Source organism: Paramisgurnus dabryanus, chromosome 20 (assembly GCF_030506205.2).
Source record: "Paramisgurnus dabryanus chromosome 20, PD_genome_1.1, whole genome shotgun sequence".
In the NCBI taxonomy this organism is placed as follows: Eukaryota; Metazoa; Chordata; class Actinopteri; order Cypriniformes; family Cobitidae; genus Paramisgurnus; species Paramisgurnus dabryanus.
Genome location: NC_133356.1, coordinates 13,309,450 through 13,330,500, shown reverse-complemented (window position 1 = coordinate 13,330,500; position 21,051 = coordinate 13,309,450). Strand labels below are relative to the sequence as shown.

Sequence of the window (21,051 nt, the reverse complement as noted above, 5' to 3'; positions counted from 1 at the left end):
ATAGTCTGTTTTTTACATGTACACGCATGGTCGAATGCACAGCCTTGCAACAAAATGCAATGCATCTCTTGGGCTACATGCACATTCACCTGTAGGAGCATGCTACAAATACAATGTACGCAAATCTCTTCTGATGACAAAAAATTTGCCCTGTACAAGGACCCTTTAGGTGAGAGGTACTGTATCATGATCAACAAGGCAAAAAGCAATGCATTAATGGCACTTTTCGATTGCATAGTACTCCACGGTTTGGTTTGGTGGGGTTCCAAGCGGCCTGAGCTGATAACAAAACGTGACATGAAAACATTGTAGATCATTGATTGGTCTAAGAGAATCGTCACTATCAGCGTCATCGCTATAATGTAAAAGATTAGCTTTACCTTCATGCTAGCTTGCGCTGTCTAAAGTAAACCTGTTGTCATCTGTGCTTTGCTGTAAGTTCCCCAACTCCATTTCAGCGATGAAAAACATCCACAGGTTGAGAATCAGGAACACATAACAGTTTTTTCCAGACTTGCAGTTTGTGGCGGCACATTCGCGACGTGCATGTCCGCATATATGCTTAAATGCAACTTAAATGAGGCTCAGCGGAGCGCGTCAGCTGACGTCATGGGTAGACAGAGGTAGTCATAAACGCGATGTGCAAACATCTATTTGTGGTGGTCAATTTTAATTTTGTGGCGGACTGAGAAATATATAAAAGTATGGGAATGTACAACGACGCTCTCACTTGTATGATGTCACAGCAGTAGGCAGCGCAAATATAATGACACGCCTATAATCCCTCTTACTCCGAAGTGTTAAACTCGATGGAAAAGCTAACCAAGCCAAAGTGTGGTGTACTGACCCGACCTGACCCAAACCACACCGTGGGGTACTATGCAATGGAAAAGCGCCACACACACACAATGTACCCGTATAAAGGTTAGGTTGCAGTGTATAAGGTGCATCATAAAAAAAATTAAAATTGTAGCCGGAGCTGTTACCTTACTTGGTAAAGGCACACACAATTCCAACATACATGTTAGATTTGCTATTTTGAAGGCAGTTCTGCTGTTTTGGTGAATGACATGTTGCTTCAGAAATGCAGAATGCTTTCACCCCACTTGTGATCAGATAAGTCTAATCAGAGAGTGATTGGAGCATTTGGCACTGATTCGTTTCACACTTAATACAGCCACCTAAATTCTGAACAAGGACCTTGTGCGTTTTACCTGATGGGAACCCCTCCCTCACCCACCACTGGGCAACTCTGTTGCTCTTGGTTCCGCTCCAAGCAGGCGAGGAGTGATAACGCCGTCGCAACAAGCCTCTGTTTATTTCCTGTGAAAACACGGCGGAGTGGGGGTCAGTGGAATGCAGACCAGTGTCCGAGCTCGCACCAGTAAAGCAAACATGCTCCAAATTTGACCGCCAGCATACTTGAGGGCGGGCTGGTGTTTTTCTTTGCCCCTTAACCAAGCAGCAAATCAGTCCAGAGCTACCGCTTGCAGCTGCAATCTGCCGTCTTTTATCAGCCAGAATGATCAGGCCGTCTGGAGCTCTGAGGTACCTCAACGCACTTACACAAACCTTGTGGCTCCTCCCCAAACTGACCTCATGTGACCACTCGCTAATTGCATGTTATTGGCTAGCATGTTTCTTATCTCACATCTAAACAGTTAATTAAGGCTGAGATTGATATTTTAAGTGCATTTGTTGCATTGGCATAGCTTGTCATGTCAGTGGATTAAAGGGTTAGTTCATCCAAAAAGGAAAATATGTCAATAATGACTCACCCTCATGTCATTCCAAACTCGTAAGACCTCCGTTCATCTTCAGAAACGCAGTTTAAGATGTTTTATATTTAGTCCGAGAGCTTGTTGACCCTTCATTGAAAATGTATGTACAGTATACTGTCCATGTCCAGAAAGGTAATAAAAACATCATCAAAGTAGTCCATATGACATCAGTGGGTCTGTTAGAATTTGTTGAAGCATCGAAAATAAAATTTAGCCCAAAAATATAAAAAATTATGACTTTATTCAGCATTGTCTTCTCTACCGCGTTTGTTGTGAAGCGCATGTACGAGACTAAATTCACGTGACTGCAGTGACGCGGATGACATGTTATCCTCAGACATGTTTGCGAGATTTTTTTTCAAACTTACAGCGTGCTTTTCCCTCAGACTTTAAGCGAAGCCCGGGCGCACATAAAAAAAAGGGGGTGCACCAAATAACACGTCAGCCGTGTTGTACGTCATCCCGTCACTGCAGTCACGTGACTTTAGTCTCAGGCATGCGCTTCACAACAGACGCAAGAGAAGACAATGCTGAATAAAGTCGTAATTTTTGTTATTTTTGGCCCAAACTGTATTTTGTATGCCTCAACACATTCTAACTGACCCACTGATGTCACATGGACTACTTTGATGATGTTTTTATTACCTTTCTGGACATGGACAGTATACCATACATAGATTTTCAATGAAGGGTCAACAAGCTCTCGGACTAAATATAAAACATCGTAAACTGTGTTCCGAAGATGAACGGAGGTTTTACAAGTTTGGAACGACATGAGGGTGATTCATTAATGACATGATTTTCATTTTTGGGTGAACTATCCCTTTAAACCATGATGGTAAGCACACATGCTACCATGAACCCTGCTGAAAAAACCAGCATCAAACCAGCATGGACCAGCATGGGAATTATGCTGGTCTACGCTGGTTTAGCTGGTGCAAATGCTGGTGCTGATGCTGGTTTGATGCTGGTTTAGCTGGTGTTCACTAGCAAACCAGCACCAAAACACAACATATGCTGGTCTTGCTGGTATGCTGGTTTTTTCAGCAGGGAACTGTTTGCTTACCATCATTTATCAAAATATCTTCTGTTATATTCAACAAAATAAAGAAACTTATACAGTTTAAGAAGAACACTAGGGTGAGGAAATGATGACAGAATTTAAATTTTGGGTGAACTATCCCTCTTGCATTCAGTCTAAAAGGCAAAGAAGCAAAGAAGATAACCATGTAGAGACAAAGTCTCATAGCCACAAATAGGCCCAGCATCTGACATCGCTCTTGAAAAATGTTTAATAGTTAAAAGAAGTCAACTTCGTCTTGCCAAACAAATCATGCAGAGCTGTAAATTTGACATGTATTCTTTGTAACACTCACACAGTGGCTATAGGACATTTGGGACTTAATATCCTGCAGTGAAATACAGTAACATTAACATACATGTTAACACGGTTTACAAGGCAATAACCTCCCTCAGGGGAACCAGTGACCCTACCCACAGACTAAATCTATTAAAGCTCAGGAACAAACGGCTTTGGAACACATATTTACATTTACATATAGCAGATGCTTTTATTCAAAGCGACTTACAACAATGAAGAAAACAACAAAGTGATTCATCTTAGGGAGGCAATAATATGTAATGCAATAGAAAGTTACAAAGTTTCAGTTTAATCTTAAAAGATTGGTCCATTTTCTTAAAAAAATCCAGATAATTTACTCACCACCATGTCATCCCAAATGTTGGTGTCTTTCTTTGTTCAGTCGAGAAGAAATTATGTTTTTGAAGGAAAACATTGCTGGATTTTTCTCATTTAATGGACTTTAATAGAGCCCAACACTTAATACTTAATTCAACACTTAACAGTTTTTTTCAACAGAGTTTCAAACGATCCCAAACGAAGCATAAGGGTCTTATCTAGCGAAACGATTGTCATTTTTGACAAGAAACATAAAAAAAGCACTTTTAAACCACAACTTCTTGCCTAGGTCCTGTGATGCGTCAGCGCGACCTCACGTAAATGCGTAGTGACGTAAAGAGGTCACGTGTTACATATATGAAACGCACATTTGTAGACCATTTTAAACAATAAACTGCACTCAAAAAAATGAACTTGGTTGGAGTCAGTTTTACTAAATAATTTCTTGTTCACTTTACTTAACAAACACAAGTTACGGCATATGATTAATTTAACTTAGTAATTTCAACAAAAGACTGTGTCTTGTCAGCTTTACTTCAAAATTATTTGTTCAGCCAATAAAACATTGTTGCGTAAAAGTAACTTGCATCTCATTGGCTGATGATGCTGCAGTGTATTATGGGTAAATTGTTGTTCTGGCAGAATTGTTGTACCCTCTTGCAAAAGGGTAGCACGATTAGATAGGTACCTGAGTAATAAGTGGCCAAGTATTAGTTAATTAACTTGTTCTGATATATTTTAGAACATAACAAACCAAAAAACGGTTTGAAATGTTACATTGCATTTCAAATATGTTTGTGATATGTTTGATAAACTGTAATTAAATAAAGGTTGAATTGAGCAGCTGCACTCTGATTGATTGATTCGTTGTTATGGAGTTATTAAATCAATATTTTTTTCATCAATTAAATGTTTCATAATAGTGACTTTACTAGGATTTCTTTAGTCCATGTAACATTTAAATTGTCAATTTTACACAAACTTTTTTAGTAAATACAACTTACATTTTATTTGTTGACATTACTTAACAAAGCTATGTGGAACCCACTTGACAAAGTTTTTTTAAGTAAATCCAACGTTTTATTTTTTTGAGTGTGACATTAAGACATTAATTAGTATCATTCCACATACAACAACGTCGGAACAGTCCTCTTTCTCCACACTTTTAAACACTGGGGCGTAGTTTCGCGTTCGTCCTCTGTGACCTCTTGACGTCATGACGTATTGCATGAGGTCGCGCTGGTGCATCACAGGACCGGACCTAGACGAGAAGTTGTGGTTTAAAAATTTATATTTTTTCTTTTTCTTGTCAAAAATGACAATCGTTTCGCTAGATAAGACCCTTATGCTTCGTTTGGGATCGTTTATAGTCCTTTGAAACTCTGTTGAAAAAAACTGTTAAGTGTTGAGTTAAGTATTAAGTGTTGGGGTCTATTAAAGTCCATTAAAATTAGAAAAATCCTGCAATGTTTTCCTCAAATAAAATTTTTTTTTCTCGACTGAACAAAGAAAGACATCAACATTTTGGATGACATGGTGGTGAGTAAATTATCTGGATTTTTTTTCAAGAAAATTGACTAATCCTTTAAGTAGATTTTCTTCAACGACAGTAAGTTTTTCTCACTGCAAACTTACAGCTATAACCTTCACGTACTGTACTGCCGGCTATTTTTCCTTCAAAATTAATACAAATGTTTCTGGAAATTCTCATGTAACCCCCTAAATTGTGAGCGGATCACATATCACAGGGCTATATCTCAAAATATGACTTAATTTACTTTGGCTTCTCTTAAGGGTTTATCTTGGTGAACGTGGAGCTATCTGGTCAACACACTTGTACCCACGGGTACAAAACTTCACAAAGACAAGTCTAATGTTTTGTGAGTATGCAAAAATAGCCACAAACAAATAAAAAAACCTAGCAGAATCCAGCTGCTACAGAGGTTTGATAATTCAGGCCTTATGTTGGATGTGGAGATGATTAGCCACAAAGGAAATTACAAGCGTAGGAAGATTCAAGCTTTGTCATCCTTCCCCGTGTGGCCTGGACAACACAACTAGGTAACCAAATAAAACAACATGACGTTCGGGATCAGCATTATGTCATATGTGCAAAGTGAGCGACCCACCTATAGCCCTTTACTGAAATCCAATCTTTCATTAGTAGAGCCTGGGTGCCAAAACCTTACACAGGAGGGCAGATCCTGTGGTCACACGGGGAAATGCCTTTCCAATGTCTCAAATCCCCCACATGCCATCAGCCAAACCTAAACCACAGCAGTTAGAGGGCAGCAATGCTGTCTGGCAAAATCAAGAGGTTTTCAATGCCAAAAGCTGCCATTATGCTCAGCTACCGTCGGCAAAGGCGTGACCTCTTCACAACGGCATGGGCGAAAGGCAAAGTACACCAAAATCACATGAGGTCTCCACATACATAAGGTCTGTGTAATGTCGGGCCAAATTTAGGTCTTGCAGCTTTAACGTCCCTAGACGTACAGTAAAGAGCCAGTGCAAGCAAAGGCGCTTAACATCTGCATAGCCTCTAATTCCAAAAAGCCGACGGGAGGGGGAAACAATCCTGTTCCTCACGTTAAGCCAAAATCATCATCATGGGGCAGATCCTAATGCACTCAGAGCCATAAAAACAGGGCAACTGTTATCCTAAAAGCCAAAGGTGACTTGGTGAAGTCGAGTCTAATTTGTAATGCATTTGTAATGTTTTTAGATTGGTTGCTATATAGCGTCACCTCCTCTAACCTCAAGTCAAGCGTCTAAGGATCAGGACCGTACAAGCACTGTAGGCTACTTTCATCTGCAATCATTTGCGGTGGTGTCGAGCTATTCGACTTTTATGCTACGAACCGCACTGCAGATCCAAACATGGAGATTTAGTACATCTGTTTGGCATGTTCATCCGAGTAAGAAAGTTACGGACAGAAAGAACATTTACTGCCCAACATCAGCTTTCTTGTCTTGAGGCAGGGAATTTTATGTCTCCTGACTGGGTCAATAACGTTGGAATTTATTAATGCGTTCTAGCAAGAGTGGACTTTACATGGCCGAACTTTTCATATCAGCGTCAACACTTGTTGAAGCCCGGGTCCAGAATATGCATTTCTTGTGGAGCTGGCTTCAGACCAAAATATAATATTCAACACCTGACCATAAAAATAACACGAGAAACCTTAAAACTCTGGGAACACGTCTCTTAAATATACATTAAAAAATTACCAAAACATATCTTTCAGAGGCATGAGGTGAAAAATCATTACCTGCGCCAGGAACACCTGTTCTCCAGCCTTCCTCTTCTCTTTTCCATCCGTCTCTTATTCCCTCCTCCTGCAACAGGTCCTTGTAAACAAAGTGCTGAAATCTCTCGGGGGGTTGAGTATTTTTACGAGCCAGCACATTGTGATGAATATATCAAAGCCCTTACTGGAGGCTGCTCAGGCTTTTATGGGCTAATAAATTAGCATGGGCCCTGCTGGAGAACACACTGCTGCCCAGGGCCTAACCACAGAAGAGACCTGGCACAATAAGATAAGCTAAAGAGAAACAGAAAAGTGGATAACCGTGGGGAGCATTGGCCAGGTGGTACAACCTTTGGGTTGGCTGTACAGGTAAGCTTATGGCTGCTAAAGGCTACTTGGATGCTGAAACTGGAAATCCACAGTAAAACCTCTAGGTCATGGGTTTTTTATTTAAACTTTAAACTATAGTTTCTAACTCTTCAGTTTGTAAGGATCATCTGAATTAGATCTCTGACACATACATGTAAATGTTTCCATGACTGCCTCTTCTAGCCAGTTTTAAGGGTTATGCAAGGCATATTATGTAACCAGACTCATGGCTCTATGTAATGCTTCACAGTATGTTTATACTTTTTTTTACGTTTTACGTTTGATTAAAAAGTGCATTTTGAGTTACGTTATTAATGCTTTTAAAGCAACACCAAAGAGTTTTTTCTACCTTAAAATAACGTTTCCAAAAAACTCGAAACAGGGTGAACGGCACTTTAACATTCGCTTTGCAGCCCTCTATCGGCCAAAACCACACTAAAGAAGTTTTCAACCGTCGGGTCGCGGTCCTGTAGTTCGAGTGAAAACTACAAAAACTTGCTTTACGGAAGACCCACAATCCAATCAGAGCCAGCTTTGCTGCAGTAGGCTAAATTATTTACGACAGTGGTAATGGACAATTCCACTTCCAATCTGTAGGGGGAGCAAAGGGCAAAAACTCTTTAGTGTTGCTTTAAAGGAAAACCCAACAGTTTTTTTTTATATATATTTAAAACTTGATTCTTCTGTAGTTACATCGTGTACTAAGACTGTAGTGATATTACGCACTGCCTAAAAATAGTCCCCTGCCATTCAAAGTAACCAAGGGGAATTTTTTTTAATTTATAGGTTTTAGGTTTGAGTTTTCCGTCGGTCTTAGTACACGATGTTACTACAGAAGAGTCAAGTTTTAAATAGGAAAAATATCGATATCAGATTCAATGGAATGTGCTAAGCTACAAGTGCTAGCGCCAGACCCGGAGATCAGCTGAATGGGTTTCAAAACGGTAAGAATCAAATGTTTAACTCTAGGGGAACTGGAAAATTAGCATATTTTCAAAAAAAGTGAAATGTCTCTTTAATATCATTATTTTGCAAAGAAACTGCAAATTGGGCCATGCTACTACTATGAACAGATGACAATGCAACGCTCAATATGGGCCGTTTATCAAACAGAATGATGCATCCTCCAGAGGTCGCATTTGTAGGCTGCATATGTCATAAAGACATTTCAGAATATTAACAACTATAAAGTTCACTATTATTGTTAATTAATCGCAAATTGTTGTAATATGCTTGTGACTGAACTGAGCGAATGTAATGCTCAGTTAATTGAAACAGTCTAGATCAGTGGTTCTCAAACCGGGGGCCGGGGCCCCCAGGGGGGCCGCGAGATGGTGCCAAGGGTGCCCCAGTTTTATGACATTTTATAAAATACATTAATTTATCATGAATTCTTTGTAATTAAACAAAAAAAAATAAGGCTACTTACCAACAGCACTACTTTGAATAATTTTATATGTTTTGTCTGATTAAATTGTTACATTTTAAAACAAATTTGTCATAATTTTTCTTTGAGGAGCCGCGAAGAAATGCACTGTACACAGGGGGGGCCCAATGCTGAAAAGTTTGAGAACCACTGGTCTAGATGACTTATGCAGCCTGCATATGCGACTTCCGGAGGATAGAGCCTTCCGAAAAAATGCCATGGTTGCCCTCCAGTTAAAAAAACCAATCATCAATCGATAACAACTGACGATTCACTGAGGGAGAGGCTCTATACAGAGTTGCATGAGGCACTTGCCAACAGTGTTGGGGGTAATGCATTACAAGTAAGGGGCATTACATGCATTATAATATTACTGTTCTGAAGTAATGGGTAAAGTAACGCCTTACTTTTTAAATGTATACATTAATATTTGAGTTACTTTTTCAAAAAAGTAATGCAATTTACTTTTGTAGTTTAATTAATTAGATAAAAAAAATTACGTATTGAATTAAACTAAACATAGTCACATTATGCATTCTATGCGTACACTCCTGTATGGGAACAGTTTGAGTCAGAAAATGCGATGGCAGGCCAGAGCTCGACATTTTTGTGATGAAATATGCAATTTCTGAATGCAGAACTTTTCAGTCATAAAAAACACCTGTAAGGCCTGAAAGAGATCAAGCCTTAGCCAAGAAAATGTAACGCAAAAGGAACTAAAAAGTAACGCAAGCATTAATTTCCATGAAAAGTAACTAAGTAATGCAATTAGTTACTTTTTTGGGAGTAACTTAATATTGTAACGCATTACTTTTAAAAGTAACCTCCCCCAACACTGCTTGCCAACCTGTGCACATGCCCAGTAGAAATGACTTCAAAATAAGGTGTTTTAGTGCAATTTGAGCTTAAGCAACCAACCTTTTGGTACAGTTGATGTCAGGTTCAATTGTTGGTCAGAAATATGTTGTTTAATTGTGATTGTAGCACACGATTTTGGAGATATCCGTGTTTCCCCATTTAAGTACTGTAAATAGACCTAAATGTCTATATGCAAACATGGTCGCCAAGTAGAGTGACTTCTTTAAAAGGACTTCCTATGTAGTTGTACTTGTTTTTAATAATAGACAAGATTACATAGTTTAGGTGGCTCTGCATTTGCTATCGATTTAGAAAATAGATCAGAATTTTTGCAGAAACACAGATGCTGCTGACTCAGTGTTGCTTTCCACACCAAGTAATGATGTGGACTAAACTGCTACTTTCTACAATAAGTAACACAACATTTTAGTATGTAACATTCAAATCTCCTATTCCCCAACACTGTTTGTGTCTTTACCACAAACACCACATTGCCGTGCTACATCAGCATATGGGCAGTAAATCTTATTCTCGCTGATAATACGATGTGTTTTAGGCAAACGTACATGTGTACCCAAGAAGTTGTTGTGTAGTATTTCATTTAAAGTGCGCTTAGAACAGAGCATACTCGACTGATGAAACACCAGCTCATTTGGCCGACAGATGTTTGTAAGTTTCTCTCTCACATAAACGAACGCAAACAAAGCCGAACAATTAAACACAATGTACTTTCTGTCGGTCAGAAAATGGGTCAGCACTTCTCCAAACACATAATCTCCTCCTTTTAAAATGTGGTATGCATGTTCTTCATCAGAAAGTAAATAACACAGCTATGCCCTAATTAACATCTTCTGACATCAACCAACTGTCACGGTTTATGAATACATTGTTTCCTTCTGATTCACATGGCTGTGTTGTGTAGTGGTGTCTGTGTGTGTGGGTGTGATTGGCACTTACCTCCAGCGCACCTGATGATCATCATTCGCTCCAGCTGCAGCTCATCAACTCACCTATATATACTCATTCAGTTCTCGTGTTCTTTGTCAGATCGTTCCGGATGTCTAGCTGTTGGTGAGGTCTCGTGCTGTGTGTTCCTGTCTTCCGTGTTCCTGCTCTCGTGTTCGTGATCGTGTTTGGATTTGGATATCACTCGGGAGTTTCACTGTCTTCACGCTGGCCACCTCAGCTGCCTGTGTCACCCGCTCAGCTGCCCGCATTATTCATTTCACTCTGTTTTCAATAAAACTCTTAACTTGCATTTGCTTCCTCTCATGTTTCGTGACAGAACGATCTGACCAAGTCATGGAAGCAGCGAGTTCTCATATTACATCCATGGAGGAGTTCTTCAATCGCAGCAATAGACGAATGGAGTCTCAAGAACGTAATCTTTGTGAGACGGGTCGTGCTGTTCAGGCGTTGGTGGCACAGGTATCGGAGCTCACCCAACAATTTCAACAACTTCAGATGCCCACTGCGCCGCCCACACCGCCTGTGCAACCCATACCACCGGATAACAACACGTCCTCGGAGCCCCGCCTACCGATTCCCGAATCTTACGCTGGTGAGCCGAATTTTTGTAGAGCGTTTCTAACACGTTGCTCAATGCATTTCTCTTTGCAACCTAGAACCTTCAACAACGAACAGACCAAGGTGGCGTTTGTGTTAACCCTTTTGACGGGTAAGGCGGCGCTCTGGGGAACGGCGGTGTGGGAGAACCAGGATCCATGCTGCGCCTCATTCCAGACACTATCCGAAGAGATGAAGCGAGTCTTTGATCGGGCTCTCGCTGGTAGGGAAGCGGCTCGTCTACTGGCGGAGTTGAAGCAAGGAGAGAGGTCAGTTTCTGATTATTCGATTGAGTTCCGTACTCTTGCGGCTGAGTGTCATTGGAATGAGGAGGCGCAGTGGGACATGTTCCTGCATGGGTTGGCTGACCGCGTCCATCGGGAGATCTACACCACGGAGTTACCCACTACACTCAACGGACTCATTGAACTGGCCTTAAGAGTCGACTCCCGGTTGACTCGAATGAATCGCAGAGTCAAACCCAGCTCCGGCATCAGCAGAACGGAGGAAGTTCGAGTCACTGGTGGAGACGTGGTCAGCCCTGTCTACGATCCCGAGCCCATGCAGGTGGGTCGAGCCCGACTCTCCCGGGAGGAAAAGGAGCGGCGGAGATCCCAGGGCCTTTGTTTATATTGCGGTGGAACTGGTCACTTTGCCTATAACTGTCCCGTAAAAGGTCCAGCCCGGTAGTAAATTCGAGGCTACTATCGGGCGGGGTCTCAGTCGAAAAGACCTCATCTACATCTACGTTCCTCCCGGTGAGACTGAGGTGGTCAGCACGTCATCACGATTGTCGAGCACTGGTGGATTCAGGGGCAGAAGGTAATTTCATGGACCGTTCATTTGCTGTCAAACACCAGATTCCCTTCAGACCTCTCTCACGTCAGATTTCAGTTCATGCACTCAACGGACAAGATCTTCCCACCATTTTTTCTGTCACTGAGGACATCACACTCATCACCTCGGGCAATCACACTGAAACTATCTCATTTTACATTCTGGATACACCTTTGGCTCCTGTTGTACTCGGACATCCCTGGCTAACATTACACAACCCCAAAGTGGACTGGCAGACTAATTCAGTGTGTGCTTGGAGTGTTAAGTGTCATGAGTCTTGTCTTGTTTCTGCTTGTTCGTCTGTGCCTCTGTCTGTGTTTCAGGAGGAGGCAGTGGATTTATCTAACGTGCCCGCGGAGTACCACGACCTGAAGGAAGTGTTCAGTAAGTCTCGGGCTGCTTCTCTCCCTCCGCACCGTCCCTATGACTGTGCTATTGAGTTAATGTCAGGTAAGTCTCCGCCTAAAGGCAAGCTATATTCACTTTCGATTCCCGAAAGGGAGGCTATGGAGAAATACATTTCTGATTCTCTAGCAAACAGGTTCATCCGCCCTTCCTCTTCTCCAGCGGGGGCGGGGTTCTTTTTTGTGGGGAAGAAGGATGGTACCCTGCGACCTTGCATTGACTACCGAGGGTTGAACAACATCACGGTCAAGAATACTTATCCTTTACCGTTGATGTCTTCAGCTTTCGAGAGGTTGCAGGGAGCATCTGTCTTTACAAAATTGGACTTACGTAATGCTTATCATTTGGTCCGCATAAGGGAGGGGGATGAATGGAAAACTGCTTTTAACACCCCTCGCGGCCATTTTGAATATTTGGTGATGCCTTTCGGATTATCAAATTCGCCAGCAGTTTTCCAGGCACTCGTCAATGATGTGTTGCGAGATATGGTTGACCAGTTCATATATGTCTACCTGGATGACATATTGATTTTTTCCTCATCTCTCCAGGAACATGTGCAACACGTCAGACGAGTGCTTCAGAGGTTGCTAGAGAATGGGCTTTTTGTCAAGGCGGAGAAATGCGAGTTCCACGCACAGTCGGTACCATTTTTGGGGTACATCATCTCTACTGAGGGAGTGCGTATGGATCCTGAAAGGGTTAAGGCTGTGGTAGATTGGCCAAGTCCAGATTCCCGTAAGGCCCTGCAGAGGTTTCTGGGGTTTGCTAATTTTTACCGGCGTTTCATTCGCAATTTCAGCCAGCTAGCCGCACCTCTGACTGCCTTGACCTCTCCACGAACTACGTTCAGGTGGTCAGACGCAGCTGAGGCTGCGTTTGCCAAACTGAAGGGTTGCTTTGTTTCAGCCCCCATTCTCATTTCCCCTGATCCTTCACGTCAGTTCGTGGTCGAGGTCGACGCGTCAGAGGTGGGGGTAGGAGCAGTGTTATCCCAACGCTCTTCCTCAGATGACAAGATGCACCCATGCGCGTTTTTTTCACATCGATTATCTCCCGCGGAACGTAATTACGATATTGGTAATAGAGAGTTGCTGGCAGTCAAGTTAGCATTGGAGGAGTGGCGCCACTGGTTAGAAGGTTCCGGGGTACCTTTTATTGTCTGGACCGATCATAAGAACTTGGAATATATTAGAACTGCTAAAAGACTGAATTCCAGGCAGGCTCGGTGGGCACTTTTTTTCGGTCGTTTTGATTTTTCTCTCTCGTATCGTCCGGGTTCCAAAAACATCAAACCCGATTCTTTGTCACGCATTTTTGATCGTTCCGAACGCCTGTCTACTCCCGAGTGTATTTTACCAGAGAGGATAGTTATCTCTGCACTCGTATGGGAGGTCGAAGCGAGAGTCAAAGCGGCTCTAGAAGGGGTAACGCCTCCGGTCGGGTGTCCACCGAATCGCTTATTTGTGCCGGAGAGGTTAAGGTCCAATGTTATTCAGTGGGGTCATTGTTCCAATGTTGCTTGTCATCCCGGAGTAAGTCGAACCAGATTTTTGGTCAAGCAACGATTCTGGTGGCCACGTATGGCTCGGGACATTCACAGTTTTGTTTTGGCTTGTTCGGTTTGCGCCAGCGGTAAGACTTCCAATCGTCCTCCTGATGGGTTACTTCGACCGCTGCCTGTCCCTTCGAGACCCTGGTCCCATATCGCTCTAGATTTTGTTACCGCCCTCCCGCCCTCCCAGGGCAACACGGTTGTTTTGACCGTGGTGGACCGATTCTCGAAGGCGACTCATTTCATTCCCTTGCCCAAATTACCATCAGCCAAGGAGACAGCGGTGATTGTCGTAAACCACGTCTTTCGCTTACATGGCCTCCCGACAGACGTGGTTTCCGACAGGGGTCCCCAGTTCGTGTCCAAATTTTGGCGTGAGTTTTGTAGATTACTAGGGGCGACTGTTAGCCTTTCCTCTGGGTTTCATCCCCAGACCAATGGTCAAACCGAGAGAGCCAACCAAGATTTGGAGAGAGTGTTGCGATGTCTGGTTTCCAAGAATCCTTCATCCTGGAGTCAACAGCTCTCTATGGTGGAGTACGCCCACAATTCTTTACCGGTATCATCTACGGGCCTATCGCCGTTTCAGTGTAGTGTAGGCTACCAACCACCTGTTTTTCCCAGTCTGGAATCCGAAGTTACGGTCCCCTCTGCTCACGCGTTTGTTCAGAGGTGTCGTCGTACCTGGACTAGAACCCGTGAGGTTTTACTCCAGGTGCGGGAGCGCACCAAGGCCAAAGCCGATCGCCACCGGTCTAGGCCTCCGAGATACGTCGTTGGTCAAAGAGTGTGGCTTTCTACCAAGAATATTCCTCTCCGATCCGTTTCTAATAAGTTAGCTCCCAAATTCATTGGCCCGTTCAAGGTCACTAAAATCATTAATCCAGTGACTGTCCGCCTTAGTCTTCCTCCTGCGTACAGGAGAGTTCATCCCGCCTTCCATATTTCCAAGATTAAACCTGTGTTTTTGTCACGCCTTAATCCGCCTGCCCCGGTTCCCCCCCCGCCTCGTCTCGTAGATGGGGAGACCACGTATTCGGTAAATCGTATTCTGGACTCTAGGCGGAGGGGACGCGGATTTCAGTACTTGGTGGATTGGGAAGGTTACGGTCCGGAGGAGAGAAGTTGGGTTCCTGCTCGGGACATATTGGATCACTCTCTTATCGAGGAATTCAATCGACAGGTAAAGGGGTCTGGGAACGCCAGGCGGCGTTCCTAAGAGGAGGGGTACTGTCACGGTTTATGAATACATTGTTTCCTTCTGATTCACATGGCTGTGTTGTGTAGTGGTGTCTGTGTGTGTGGGTGTGATTGGCACTTACCTCCAGCGCACCTGATGATCATCATTCGCTCCAGCTGCAGCTCATCAACTCACCTATATATACTCATTCAGTTCTCGTGTTCTTTGTCAGATCGTTCCGGATGTCTAGCTGTTGGTGAGGTCTCGTGCTGTGTGTTCCTGTCTTCCGTGTTCCTGCTCTCGTGTTCGTGATCGTGTTTGGATTTGGATTTGGATATCACTCGGGAGTTTCACTGTCTTCACGCTGGCCACCTCAGCTGCCTGTGTCACCCGCTCAGCTGCCCGCATTATTCATTTCACTCTGTTTTCAATAAAACTCTTAACTTGCATTTGCTTCCTCTCATGTTTCGTGACACCAACTGTCTTACACCACTTTATGTTTGCATTCCCCAGCTGTTGTTTTTTATAGACATAAAGAGTCATTAATAAACTTATGGAAACTTGGGGTATATGGAAGGGCATCCAATAAACATCATAAACAATTTCATACTGTAGTTGAGAATGTGTTGCTTATCTATTTGGTTCATTTGGTTATCCAATTCCAATCTCATCTTAATTTTATAGCTCTTACTGTATGTAAACAATTGTCCCATTTCTATTTTGTATTTCTTATGAGGCATTTTAATAGTTTACATAAATGAGAACACCAATGAATTTCCCGGACTATAACTGAGTAACGTGAAGAGCAAAATGCATTTTCATTTGGGATTATAAGAGCATCCAAATTAACATTGCACCAGATTGTTTTTGTAACTACAGGTGTTTACCTTAGAGTGGATTATTTGAACACCAGTATGAGGTCTGAAATTGATTGTTTCCTTGATACTCAGCATAAACAAACAGAGACATATTAAAAATGACTCACTGCCACTTACCAGACAGGATTCATTTATTTCCCAAAAAACCTGCAAGCTTTCCATTCTTGGAAAAGAAACTGCACTTAAAATTGTCATGCTGGACAGCTAGAAAGCATACTTTTGTTTGATAAATGTTAATGCAAATGTACGATTCAACCAACTACAAGCACCTAAATCCCCATCGCAGCTTTAGGCCGTCTAGTTCTCTGTCATCCTTGTAAATGATTGGAAAATTAAGTCATGCACTTACAGACTGGTACCCTGTGCAGACCGGCTGCTGGCTTAGCAATTTAGATCCTTGCATAAAAAATACTCAATGGAAAATGTAATGTTTACCTTTCAGCCAGCAGGTGCAAGGGTACAAAATCCCTCCCGTTAAACAACAGCAGTGAGACACAAGTTTCCATCGTAACTGACTATTATTCACTACAAATCTATCCTTATTGCACACGCACACTATCACACACACCTCCATCTAATGGAATCCGCCTTTAATCAATTGCAGACACAAATCATATTAAATTCTACACAACACGATGTGACTCATAAGCTGTTTAGTGCTGCCTGGCTCCCTAAATCACACGCCCAGCACGGGCCCCATCTGCCCTGATGCCAGCCCACAGAACATGACCAACACAAGGATAAATGCACCTGGTTTTCTTGAAGACCTACAGAAGGTGTTAAAGCCACGGGAGTCTTTGTCTCAGGAGAAAATCGGGGCGGAATGGAAGAATTATTTAAAAGGGAAAGACAACAACATTAATGAACAGGTGCAAGTGAAAATTAAAGTGAGCTGTTGCTCTATAAAGAAAGAGCTTTTATGGTCTGGTGTAGCTATGCTGCGTATGTCCCAGCTTTGAATACTCTGGGAAAAAAAGTCACTAAATACATCAGGAGACAATTAATAAGGATTTTAAGCGTGAACAAATTTGGACTAAATTTAAGCATGCAGAAATGAAACCATTTTACTTATAAATAAATTTGATTTTACTGCAACTTGCATTGTAGTACTTTTTATCAGTTATAAAGTAGACAAACCTTATAAGATCCATTAAAAAAGCACTATCTACTTTTATGTACTGTATGTAATGGTAAAATAAAATCAGATTTGTGATTAAGATACTGGATATTGATATCTGGAAATAATTGTCTGCTTAAAACGACAGGCATATGCAATATGTTTCAGACATTGTGACTTGCACATGGTCAGGCTGGTTAAAATATGCCCTAAACAAAAGCCTACTGTTTATAACATATGTTTTCTATGTCACAAAATTATTTTGAATACCATTGCATCAGATTTGTAGCTTTATTCACTCTTTATTTTAAAGGGATAGTTCGGCCAAAAATGATATTAAACCCATGATTTATTCACCCCCAAGCTGAGTTGCAGACAAACACATTTTCGGATATTTTAGAAAATGTTTTAGATCTTTCAGTTGATTAAATATAATGTTACGGGGTCCATGACCTTGAATTCCAAAAAAAGTGCATCCATCCTTCACAAAATAAATCCAAACGGCTCCAGGATGATAAGCAAAGGTCTTCTAAGGCTAATCCGCGCGGTGTTGTTGTAGAAATATCCATATTTAAAACTTTATTAATGTAAATAAATACCTTCCGGTAGCGCCGCCATCTTAGACTCCTCTGTATTCAGGAGAGAGTATCAGTGTAATGTACGCACGGTTTTTAGTGACGTATGACAAATTCGGAGGGCGGGGGCACAGAGCAGCAGCAGAGTAGCCTCCGTAGGCTGCGTAAGCTCTCATCCTGAATGCGGACGCGACTAAGATGGCGGCGCTACCGGAAGGTAGTTATTTACGTTAATAAAGTTTAAATATGGATATTTCTACAACAACACTGTGCGGATTACCCTCAGAAGACCTTTGTTTATCATCCTGGAGCCGTTTGGATTTATTTTGTGAAGGATGGACGCACGTTTTTTGGACTTGAAGGTCGTGGACCCCGTAACATTACATTTAATCAACTGAAAGATCTCAAACATTTTCTAAAATATCCGAAAATGTGTTTGTCTGAAAAACGATGGGCATGCAACTCGAACAGCTTGGGGGTGAGTAAATCATGGGTTTAATATCATTGGTCGAACTATCCCTTTAAAGCTATTTTTAAGATTTTGTCTGAATCAGGAAAGTTAAAAAATCAGCCAGGTTCTCAATTATTTAAATATCATTGGAAAAAAATTGGAGGACTTCTGTTTCACTATTAAAGTCCTCAGTGAAGCTAAAGATGTTTTCACAAGGTCATGCGTTCAAACCAAAACATGTGTTTTTAACAAATATTTCAGCGTGCAACACTATACTCGGTCTATCAACAACAATATTAAATCCTGTCCATAAAGAATTCAATCTCCGTTCACAATTGATTTTTCTGAATAAAATCTTCGTTACCAATGTGAAACCTAAATACCCCCAACAGATGGTTCTATGGGAGTAACAGGAAAATGCATTTGCTGGAAATAAATTACAAATAAAGCCTTCTTCTGTGAAAGGATGACATGGGGTTTACCTGTGTCACCACCCGCTGAGAGCTGAGGGATATGGACGGGACCCTAATTCAGACTCGCTCGCTTTCTCTCCAGCTCTGCTTGTGGAAAATGGACCATTCGTCATGCTCATTGCTGCATTTGGAAATAATGGGGCATTTTCCCTCTTGTTGCTACTGTTGGATGAAATCTTTTGGACATGTTGAACATTGGCTGCACCCTGTGGGTGTATAGATTTCTCCATGCTTTTCTTAAATTCGGGAGATTGATGGACTTTCAGAGACTGGAAAATGTGAAAGAAAGACAGAGGGCACATGGGTAAGGATGGGGTGAATAAATAAATAAATAAAAATAAAATAAATGGCTGTCTTCCCAAGCCACATTATTTGTCACAAATGTATAAAAAACTATTAATAATAAAACTAATATTTTTGATATTTTTTCATTACATTTCATTTGTTTGATTTATTTATACACAAAGACAAAGTGAATACAATGTGTACCATCTAATGTCTGTGACGTGAAATGATAAAAAATTTACAAAACAATAGAAATACATTACAGCACACAAACATTCTCCCATATCACATAACTATCCTGTTCAGCCACTGACACACAAGCAGAGCTCTGGCGAGTGTACAAATCAGCTGTCATTTAATCGGAGCCATTTGGAATTCTGATCGAATCCCTCAAGTATGTTTTGGAAAAGATGAAATTCTGTCATACGATATCAGATAAATTAAAGTCTGAGTCATTGACTAACTCTGAGCAGATACTAACTGACCAGCTGGCATGAGTGATTTACCACAGGCTCTCTATCTGATCTGGACACGTGTATTAAATCAAGTAATTTAATACCTCAAACTAATATTGATCGCTGGGCAAGTTGAGTAAAAGCACCTGGTTTGCTATTTTGTAATTCCTAATTCAATATTGAAACTATAGTCTGTAATTAATGCCAGGATGGGATGAGATGGCAATTCATGGTGGCACAGTGGCACAGTGGCACAGTGGGCAGAGCCTTGGCTAGGTCAGGTATGGAGTATGCATGTGTCAGCATTCTCACCAAGAATGGCACGACAAATAAAGAGAAAAAGATGGCAATGCAAAACAGGAAAAAACAGAGAGATGTTCTTCAACCCTCCAATCAACACACAACAAATTCAACACTCCAAATTCAGTCCAAAGAAGGAATCACAAACATTCAACAAAATTACTTGCATCTGAAAAAGTCATCCTGGTTTAATCCTACTGGATTAAAGGATTAATTCAGGCCACTGGGGGGCGCTATGATATTACCGAGGCCTCAGAACATCTGTATGCCTATCACTACATATGACACATCCATTTCCACTAAACCTCCTAGTGCAGCAGACTGAGGGAGTGAGCAAGATGTTTCAGAAAGCCGTAAATGCAACACCATGCGCAAAAATGCGAACCACCTGCGAGCAACATGCTTAGCGCTGTGAACTGCCACGATGTGATCAAACATGGCAGAGCGCTATGAGCTAACCGTAAGATATAGAGGCTGAGGCGAGTAGCCCCCCCTTCCCGAACCACCTCTCTCTCTTTTAACAAGAGCAGCAATGAGGGGTGTCCAAAAACATTAAACCGGCAGAAATACTTTCGCAGCAAGCAGGTTATTTATATGTCTGTTGTGATGTCATGAATGAGCATCACTCTCACTCTTTCTTTCAGTTTATACTGTAATCCGTTTCCCCTGGGATCTGAGTTACGTGCCAGAATTGTTTAAAAGTAGCTCTGAAAACTGCTCCAGCTGAAGGATAGTAATAATAATCACATGCTATTTGGAAGTAACAAGCATAAATACATTTGATTCCTTCCAAAAGGATGTTGAATTCATATTTCTCCTGTCTCACCTCAAGAAACCCTCCCATTGTTAGTAACTTCAATGCATGAAAGAAAGAAAGAAATAAAGAAAGAGAGCTCGTAACTCACAGAAAGAGAGACGGAGAGATTATTCTAACATGTGTCTTTCCTTCATCTCTCCATTCCTCGGAATACTGCTGTTTCCCATCCAAGCACAGCTGCACACATTTACAGTTATAGAGAGTGAGAAAGAGGGAGAGATGGGGAAGTACCACACTCATTCAGTGATCCGCTCTTTCTGCCGTGCCGTCTCGGGTGAGGGACTTCCCAAAAGAATTTAAAAAGAAAGTGGACACATGATGGCCGACAGTGTCGAGCAGACCGTCTGGCTTGCTTTTGATTTTCATACAGCGTGTTCATCAAATGATCGTTCGCTCACATTAGGCACATACGATGCCATTTGATCTGTGCATGCATGTGTGATACTAAACCCTTTTGTCTCCATGCATCTGCAGACAATATGCAATGTTCACAGAGACTCGTTTTTAATATCTTCAGTTCTTTGAAGGAATAAATCACTCCAAAATGACAATTCTGTCATTGTTTACTCACCATAATGTTTGACATTTTGTCTGTTTCGCAGAATTTTCCATTCAACGGCTCCTAAGTTCCAAAAAGAATAAGGGTCCTTAAAAAGTTTCTGCTACGTTTTATTTAAAGTCTTCTTACACTTTCACAGCACTGCCTTAGAAAAAACATTTTTGGTTCTTCAAAGAACTATTTACTCAAAGGTTTTTAGAAGAACCATTTCTTTAAT

The 21,051-nt window shown here is 41.7% G+C and overlaps 1 long non-coding RNA gene across 1 annotated transcript; it reads right to left on the bottom strand.

Moving 5' to 3' along the window:
- Window positions 1-1,247: 1,247 nt before the first annotated feature.
- Window positions 1,248-20,489, bottom strand: LOC135787565 (uncharacterized). The gene is made up of 3 exons (XR_012335566.1): window positions 20,364-20,489; window positions 18,428-18,687; window positions 1,248-1,323 (listed from the first exon to the last, which is right to left on the bottom strand). It is a non-coding gene; the product is annotated as an uncharacterized lncRNA (long non-coding RNA).
- Between the last annotated feature and the right edge of the window lie 562 nt (window positions 20,490-21,051).